The following is a 9,642-nucleotide window of genomic DNA, read 5'->3' on the forward strand; positions in this document are numbered from 1 at the left end:
CCGGAGCCCAGCTGCTGGCCCCGGAGCCCAGCTGCTGGCCCCGGAGCCCAGCCTTAACCGTGGGTTCTCAGCCTGAGTGCCGTGGGCACATCCAGAGCCCCTCACTGTTGGCCATGATGACCAGAGGCTGTGCCTCTGGCTCCCTCGCTCCTGGGGGTCCCAGGCAGGAAACCCTTGCCCCCTGAGGTACTAGGGGCATCCGTTTTCTCTAGCCCATCCTCAGCCTATCTCATTTCTTTTGTGGAGGGGCTGCCTGGTCAGCTGCGGACCATAGGCCCAGCTTCCAGGGCAGCACGGTCTCCACATGTCTCTACAGGGTCTAAGGCTCCCCCATTTGCTCTGGGCATTGGGATTTGGTTCCTGCTCTGGGTCCTGCACATCGTAGCAACCACCAGCTCTGCGTGCTGCCCCCTGGGTCTGAACCACCAAAGCAGGAAGTTGCACAATCAGCCTTGTCGGGCCCTCCGCCGGTGGCCCCAGGGCACAGCTCACTGTCGTGGCTTGGCCTTTGGTTGTGGAGCCTGCTCTGAGCTTTGCCCATGAGACTGTCGTGTGTGTGCATTGTGCCCGTGTGTGTGTGCACTGTGCCCGTGCGCCTGTGCACTGTGCCCGTGTGCCCATGTGTGTGTGCATTGTGCATATGTGCCTGTGTGCCTATGCACTTTGTCTGCCTGTGCGTGTGCCCATGTGTGTGCGCATTGTGCATATGTGCCTGTGTGCCTATGCACTTTGTCTGCCTGTCCGTGTGCCCATGTGTGTGCGCAGGCCTAACCAAGTAGGGAAAACAGGGCTGGGTCGTATCAGCGCAAAGCCAGAGCGGCTCTGGAGCTGTGCGGCCGGGAGCACGGGGAGCTGGCGCCCGAGCTGGTGGTACCGGCTTCAGGAGTGTGCAGGGAAGTGCCTCCAAGTGGCGCTGAGTCACAGTGGAGGCCCTCCTGCCTCGTGAGCTGATACCAGGTTAAATTTAGAGGCCCAGACTGGGATGAGAAACACAGGCGCCAAGCCTGCCCCAGCTGTCGTGGTACCCCTCCAGGATCCAGGGCCTGGGCAGTCAGTGGTCTGGGCTGGGTGTGGCCAGCCTGCCCAGGATGGCTGGGAGAGGCAGCTGCACGGAGACCCACCCCAGCCGCCTTCTCCCTCCAAGTCACTTCTTGGCAGAGACCAGCCTCCACTCTGAGCTCTTTCAGATAGGACCTGGACTCCCTGTGGGCCAGGCCACCAGCCCTGAGGAAGCCCTCCCCAGAGCCCCAGAGAAGAGCTGCATGGGGACTGCACCAGGGCAGGGCCTGTGGTGTGCTCACTCCCAGGCTCTGGGATATTCCAACAGCCCGGTGGCCTGCTGGTCCTATTATCTCTTGATCATCCTCTGCCCTGCTTGGGTGTCCCTGCAGGAAGTGATTCCCTCCTGGCTAGGCCTGGGCATCGGATCACAGCAAGAATGTCGGCGTGCCACCGTGCACACTCACCATCCAAACTCTGTCCATTGACGGAGTGTGGCCAGCCCCACAGAGAGTGCCGAGGGGGGCCTCTCCACCAGCACTGGCCCCGTCTGCATTGTTTCATCTCCTTTTAGAGTAGGAATTGGCCCTCGGGGAGTCTGGGCACTTGCTCCCGTCACTCGGCCAGCAAGTTGCCGAGCGGGACTGGTTTCAAACACTCGACCTCTGACCTTGTCTCAGCTATTCATGCCTTCTAATGACCCTGCCTTCTAGCGCCACGGTCACCCCAGCCTGCCCTCGGCCACCTTCGCTAAATGCCGTGTGCAGGCTCCAGGCAGGGTGCTCAGCACAAGCCCCTGGCAGTCCCGTTGGCACCAGATGACGGAAACTATTAAATGCCAACAAATGCATCCATCTCGCTGCTGTGTCCAGAGAGGCAAACCCTCAGACGGACACTAGTCCTGGCAAAGGCCAGCCCGGCTCCTGTCCGGGAGCGACGTGCCCACTTGTCCTCCCAGACAGCAGACTCGGAATTCAGAGGGGATTAGTTCCGCCGCTGGCCCAGCCCTGGTTCGTACTGGATGGTCCCTTTGTAACCAGATGCTGGGTGTCCCAGCTGGGTGTTTGCAGAGAGCAGGACACAGCTAGGGGCCTGCTCGTCTATTCCTGGCTGCCACTTGTCCTGCTGAGTGATGGGGCCCAGCGGCCTGGCCTCGCATGCCTGAGTTTCCTGATTCTGGCCTGCCCTCCTGTCTGGGCCCCAGCCAAGGTCTGGCCCTGTGCTCAGTGTGAAATGCAAACGGGGCTCCCCAAGAATAACTGTGCCGGAAAACAAGGTTCATATTAGATATCAAAGACTCCTCCCTCTAAATGCGGCTAAATTTGTCTAGGACGCCAGGTGACAGGGGCCAGGCTTATTTAGGATTCTCAGCGTCCTCTACAAATACATACCAAGTGCTGGTTGGATAGCCAGACAAATGCATTCAAACTTATTTATTTATTTTGCTAGAGGGCAAATGTTCTCACTGGCAAGAGACAGAGAGAGGGAGAGGAGAAAACCCTCAACGGGGGTTGCGATCCTTCCCTCCCCTCCCTTTTCTGGGGACTCAGGGCATGCACATGTGCCCGACGTGTCTCCCAGGCTACCAGGTCTGGGGCTTGAACTGCACAGTCAGCAGTGAGGGCTCCGGCTGCCTGCTCCGCCAGGCCACGGAGCCAGCCCTTTTCTAGTTCTATTGGGACAGAATTCACAGACCATACAACTCACCCGACGTCTGTAATTCCACGTTTTTCAGTACATTAGCAAATGTGTGCAGCTGTCTTACTCTGTCCAGGCTGTTATAACAAAACCAGTAAGACTGGTGGCCTTGCACAAGTCACTCTGCCCTCCGGGCTCAGTTTCCTCATATGTGGAATGAGGACAAGAATGGGGACCAGCAGTTGGCATAATGACTATGTCACTGGACTCCCATGTAGTCGACCGCAGTTCCCGTCCCGGACCCGGTGGCTTAAACTCACGCCGGGCGCATGTGTGTGCGTGCCCAAGATCCCGAGAGGAGAATGGAGGAGAAGGGATTGCGGTGTGGCCATCCCCCTGGGGGGTGATTTCTCGTTTTCTGTCTCTCTGTCTCTATCTTTCTGGCGAGCGCACACGCCCTATAGCAAAAACCTCTCCCCCCACCAAAAAAAGAGAGTGGTTCCTTACCTCATTACCTCACAGGGTCAAGGTGGGTATTCAAAGGCCAACTGAGACCAGGCACTTGCGACAGCGCATGGCCCACGGCACAGGCCCCGTCACCTTGAGCACTCCTTCTTGCTGGTAGGATGGCGATATGTTTCTCTCACTGAGGAGGGGATTCAGCGAGATGGTTGGGACCCGCCCCAGCACAAAGCCTCGTCTACAGCCAGGTGCCCCATAGCTGTCATTGGCCTTGTAACCACCTGGGGTGGTGGCATGGTGATTAAAGGCACTGGATTCTCACATGGCCGACCGAGGTTTGAGTCCCAGACCTGGTAGCTTGCTTTCTAACTTTCCCTCTCTCTCTCTCTGATCAAACTGGAAAATAATAATAATAAATAAAGTTAAATTTTAAAAATTCTAAAAAACCAAAGTTTACATGGGGCCATCTGGATCCTACATGGCCAACTGCATGGTTCAAGTCCTGGACCCAGCAGTTTGAAAACATACCAGGTGCATGCGCACATGTGTCCCAAATCCCAAAACTGGAAGAGAAGGGATTGTGACATGGCCATCCACCCTAGAGGGTGACTTCTCACTTTCCTTGTTTGTCTCTCACTGGTGATACCCTCACCCTATAGCCAAAACAGAAGCTTGGCCCCCATTTCAGCTGAGACTGTGAAAGTTCACAATGACACAAAAGGTGTGGTCGCTCCCCACTCTGACCTGCTGCCCCCACAGGCTGCTTGTCCTGGACATGCCGAGGGATCTGGACCTCGTGGCCAGCGTGTGTCCGGTCCCTGTCGAGCATCACCGAGGCGGGGAAGGCCACGAGGAAAGCTGTTCTTGCCTGTGTACTCCTCGGGGTGCCCCACCTGGTCTCCCTGCTCTCCCACTAGCAGTCCGTGCCTGCCAGGTGCTTAAGCCTGTTACCGTTGCCTTGGTTACTACTGGAAACCGTCTGAGAAGCAGGTGTACGAGGGTCCTGGGGTTACAGCCCTGGCTCTGCCGCCTATACCTCGGCAGGTCAGTTCCCTCCCTGGGTATGCGGGTGTCCTTACTGTAGGGTGTGGACAGTGAGGCCGACCTTCCAGGGTTGTGGTGAGGATGCCATGAAATGCTGGGAGCTCATTCAAAGAGGGACTCAGCCCAGAGCTGCCAATCCATGGGTACCCACCAGGATGGCCTTTGGTTTTATTTATTATTACTCATCTTTCCTGTTTTTAATTGTGATAAGTGCATGAAGACTTATGCTGGAAATGTAACCGCATTTACATGTCAGCCCAGTAGTGCTGAGAGGCCTGCTCAGCTCAGCCTGCGGTGCTGGAAGCCACATGGCTGACCACAGTTGACTTTTGGGTCGGCCCGAAAACACGCTGGTGTGCGCGCACGTGCCCAAGGTCCTGAGAGCTGGAGAGCTGGGGAAGGAGCTCACGGCGCCGTCAGGTGCTTTTTGCTCCCTTTTCGTCTTGTGCACACGCATGTGTCATCACAAACAAAACGGAGTTAGAAACATATTTTCACCTTGTTGTGCCACTAATCTCCGGCACATTTCCATCTTGCGATCTGAAACTCTACCCATTAAACCACCAGCTCCCTCTCCAGCCGTGGCCGTGGACACTGTTCCCAGCCACTGGCAGCCCCTAAGTGGATCGTACAGTGTGTATCTTCATGTGGCTTGCTTATTTTACTTAGCATAAAGTCCTCAAGGTTCTTCCATGTGGTATGGAGCGTGTGAATCTTTCCCGTTTAGGCTAGCTCGCTCTCTGTGTGTGTGTGTGTGTGTGTGTAATTTGTTAGTGGGTGTGTGCACTCACCAGTGAGAGACAGAAAGAGAAGGAAAGTGAACAAGCACCTCCCACGAGGTCCCTTCTCCATTTCTCTTTTGGGGTTTTGGGCACACACATGCACCTAGTGGGTTTTTTTTTTTTTAATAATTATTTTAACTTTATTTATTTATTTTATTTAAATTTGGCCAGAGAGGGACAAAGAGAGAGTGAGAAAACAAGCCACTGGGTCCAGTACTCGAACTGTGGTCAGCCATGTGGGACTTCAGCACCCTTAGGCACCACGCCACCTGCCGGCCCCGCCCAGTGTATTTTTAAAGCTGCCGTATCCAGGACTTGAACTGAGCTGTTGGCCACGTGGGATCCGGCTGACTCAAGCACCAAGACACCAGGTGGACCAGGCTTGCTGTGCTGTAAGGCAGGCATGCCTCAGGTCGTCCTGAATCCTAGTCATCTCCTCGTTACAGGCCAGCCACTGTGACCCTCAGCACGTCAGTGACAAACGGGAAGTGATTATGTTTAGAGCACTGTGCAAGGCCGGCCGCGGGTGGTCTGCTTTCAAAGGCTTCCCTCCTAACTGCTTAAAATAATAAAGTTCCAAGTGCTTAAAGAAGTAAAATACCCTCATCTGGAAAATTCGCTTACCTGGAAAACCCTCCTCTCCCTGGAATGAGATTATTTCTATGCATGAGAAGGAAGCTTTTGCTAAGTGTCGCTGTGAACCTGGACTTTCCGGTGACTTTTAAGTAGGTCTCTGAAGACGCCGGTGGGGAGAGGCATCTGCAGGTGTAACCATGGGCTTCCCCAGTGATTATAACCTGGCCATGGCCCATCGCAAGATACGGGGGTGGGTGCTACTGGGGGACCCAGAGGCTGCTGCTAGGGCATTCCCGCTTGCCCTGCAGCTGACACCGTCGTGGGACAGTGGCAGGGAGTCTGCCTTGCATGGTCTGGGCAGCAGAGCTGGCCGCCAGCGATGGGGCGTACGCTCCTTTCGGGACTTCCTCTTGCTGCTGACGTGTGACGGCAGAGCCTTGGAGAATGGCCTGGCAGCCAGTGCGACCCGAGCACCAGGCAGCAGCTTCCAGTGCGGTGCAGGCGAGGGATTTCCTGTAAACAGCCTGCCACTTCCTGTGAAGGTAGGTGGGGGTGGCGAGGTTTCTGCAGCTGTCTTCCTGACAAACAGCAGCACAGCCATTCGGCCACGTCGCCGCACTGCAGCCCTCACGGATGGCGACGGATGGCCAGCAGGCCAGCACTCTGGACAAGAAGCAGAGGCCGTGTAGGAACCATGGTGTGAGGAATGGTGGCCGGATTGACAAGACTGATGGCGTGATGACCAGGGAACCCAGAAGTGGCCTAATCCTACCTAAGGCCCGCCTTCCTTCCCTGGGAGGGTGAAGGAGATTGACACCCGAGGACGAAGAGCTTCCTCACTGGCTGGACAGGGGTCCTGAGATCCAGGTGAGGACCCGGATACCTGGGTCCTGTAGAGAGGCCCTTCGGGTGCCAGTTTCATTCACCTCACCCCCTCTGCAGCCACAGGGCACAACCCTCTGGCTGCTCAGAGGGAAGGTAGAAGAAACAGACTCATCCCACACGTCCACCTGGTACTGCACAGTGACCCACACACAGTGTGCCTGGCCGGGCCTCCAGAACGCTGAGCGGTCAAGAGCGGTGGGTGAGGCAGGAGGCGGTGCTGCTCACACCTTATTTGGCTTTAATTGCCGCACAGTGTGCCATGTGAACTATTTGGTGAGTCTGGGCATACGTGCACACCTGTGACCATTGTCACAGGCAAGAGAGAGAAGCCCCTGAGATTCCCTCCTGCTCCTCCATCATCCCTCTCTCCTCCCTGTCCCTACCTTCCCCCTCCTCCTGGCAATTGCTGACCTGCTGTCTGCCCCTCGATTTTACATAAGTGGAGTCATACCGAATGTTACGGTTTGAACTGTGGTCTGTCCCCCAAAGGTTGTTTCAGAATCTGGTCTTCTGGGTCACGGCGATTGGATGCTGTCCAGAAACTCAGTGCTGGACTTGGTTGTACAAATCGTGTTGTAAAGGGTTAAGTGAAAGCTGAGCTCCTCCATGGTGTCCCAGGGTAGGGTCTCTGGGTGCGGTAGGGTCATCAGGGTGGGGCCTGTACGACTGAGTTCTGCTGGGTTTACACACGTGCAGAGGGAGTGAGAGAGACGTGGAGAGCCACATGGATACAGAATCCCTGCTCCGCTGCTGTGCAACGCCTTCAGGCCCCCCGACGCTGGCACCGTGAGTTGGAAGACACTGCACCCAGTTCTCCGCTCCCAGGTATTTCTGAGCAGGGCAGGACACTCGAAGACTCTGTGTGTGCCTTCTTGGTCTGACTTCTTTCACTCCGCATAGCCTGAGGTTTATTCATGCTGACGGGGTAATCAGTAGCATGCTTTTTAATACTCAGTAGTATCCTCTTACATGGGTAAGCCACCGTTCACTCACCTGCTCACCTCCTGGTGGGCATCTGGGTAGTTCCCAGTTTGGGGTATTACAAACGAAGTCGCTACGAATATCTGCCACAAGTCTCCACATGGACGTACGTTTTCAGTTCTCTTGGGTAAATACCTAGAAGTGGGATGGCTGGGGCACGTCGCGGTGCGTGAAGTGGTCGCACCATTTTAGACATCCGATCCAGCAGCACCGAGAGCTCCCGGCTCGTCCACCTCCTCGCCAACACGCACTGTGGCCAGACCCTCCATCAGGTGTGCAGTGCTATCTTAAGTTTCTTTCATGAGACAGAGAAGAGAGCCCTCAGCGGGGCCCCAGGCCACGTCTTCATCCTCGCCTTCCCAGAGAGCCAGGGTGACGGTGGGAAGGCACACACCTGGCCTGCGCAGGCTGGCTGGAAACCACATCCTGACCTTGACCACGGCCTGGGCAAGCTACCGCTGCAACACCAAAGCTGGGCCTTGCATCATGGCTTTAACTGGCTTTCTCCTTAAGCACCTTTTCATATATCCATTTGCCATCTGTATTATCCATTTCTATGAAATTAGGTTTTGTTTTCTTTTTAAAAATACCATAGGGCACGGGAACCAGCAGTTAGCGTAATGGTTGTCGCTGGACTCCCACGTAGTCGACTGCAGTTCGCGTCCCGGACCTGGTGGCTTAAAATTCACACCGGGTGCATGTGCGTGCGTGCCCAAGATCCCGAGAGGAGAGTGGAGGAGAAGGGATTGCGGCATGACCATCCTCCCTGGGGGGTGATTTCTCACTTTCTATCTCTATGTCTCTGTCTGTCTGGCGAGCGCATGCGCCCTATAGCAAAAAAAAAAAACCTCTCCAAAAAAAAAAAATACCATAGGGCACATGTGCACATGCGCATAAGACTGACAGGAGCAGGCAGGGAGACAGAAAACACTCGCAACGGGGTTTCGTCATGCCACAGTCCCTCCTCCAGCTCTCCATCCTTCCAGGGTCTAGGCCATGTTTGTGTGTATCTGGCATGTGTCTCTCTCTCTCTCTTTTTTAAAGATTTATTTAATTTTGGTTTTATTATTTAATTTGCTATAGGGCATGCACACTCACCAGAGAGAGACAGAGAGAGAGAGAGAGTGAGAGAGCAAACTGCCAGGCGCAGACCCGGCATGTTTTTCAAGCTGCTGGGACAGCGATTCAAACCACAGTCAGCCACGTGATCTGGTTCTCTGCATAGAGCCTTTCCTTAGATGCCCTCGAGCTGGAGATGATGGCCAGTTCAAGACCTACGCCATCTGCTAGATTCCCATGTAGTTCACCCTGGTTCGAGCCCCAGACCCGGGGTCACTTGGTGAGGCTGATGCTTGCCACATCTCTTAGAGGAAGCCCGAGCTTTAGGCACATTGACCCTCTTGGCAGTCCGGCTGTATTCACACTAAGAACGAGAAATCAGCGTCCAAGATCCTCACCTTGCACCTCTTGCGCCTAACAGGAAAAGGCAGCTTTTTCTTATTTTAATATAGGCATTTAATGCTATTGATTTCCCTGTTAAGTACTGCCTTCGCACTACAAATTATATCATGTTTTCATTTTTCATCCAGTTAAAACTATTTTCTAATTTCCTTTTTACCTACTTCTTTGAATTGAGTTTAAAATATTGGGATATTTTCAAATATTGGGATACTTTAAAAGATTTTTTTTTGAGGGGGGTTTTCACTGTTTATTTATGGCAAGTCTCAGACTGCCTGGTCCGAGGTCCTCTCCTATCAGAAGTTCTTGGAGACAATGCAGTCAGCCTTGGCCAGCCGGAGAATGGAGTCGTTGGATTCCCCCATCCTGCGAATGGCCCCGCAGATGGCGTGGGTCTTGAATTGGCCGTTAAACCTGCTGGTGACCTTGTCCACCTCGGCCACGTTCATCTGGATGGACACGTGGTCTTGGCGCCGATGCCATTGCTGGCCGGGAGATCCACAAACTCGCTGGCATTGTTCTGCATCTCGAGGCCGTGCCTGCTGCCGCCACCACGCGTGAGCGGAGAAAGGAGATACTTCAAAAGATCTTTGTTAATGATTTCTAACTTAGCTCCATTGTGGTCAGGGGACATATTTTGTACAATTTGAACCCTTTCACATTTATTGAGACTTGTTTTATTGATGGGGGCCATGCGGCTGGAGCAGGTCTCCGGCATTTTATGTCTTAGAACGTGGTCTTATTTTTCCGTGTGCACTTGAAAAGACCTTATATTCTACTGATGCCGGCTGGAGTGTTTTACAAACGTTAATTAGGT

At 54.4% G+C, this 9,642-nt stretch overlaps 1 pseudogene; it reads right to left on the bottom strand.

Moving 5' to 3' along the window:
* Positions 1–9,098: 9,098 nt before the first annotated feature.
* LOC102493778 (40S ribosomal protein S21 pseudogene) lies at positions 9,099–9,366 on the bottom strand (annotated as a pseudogene).
* Positions 9,367–9,642: the final 276 nt, after the last annotated feature.

The sequence above is a fragment of the Tupaia chinensis genome, unplaced genomic scaffold (assembly GCF_000334495.1).
Source record: "Tupaia chinensis unplaced genomic scaffold, TupChi_1.0 Scaffold143602_1, whole genome shotgun sequence".
NCBI classification, from domain to species: Eukaryota; Metazoa; Chordata; class Mammalia; order Scandentia; family Tupaiidae; genus Tupaia; species Tupaia belangeri.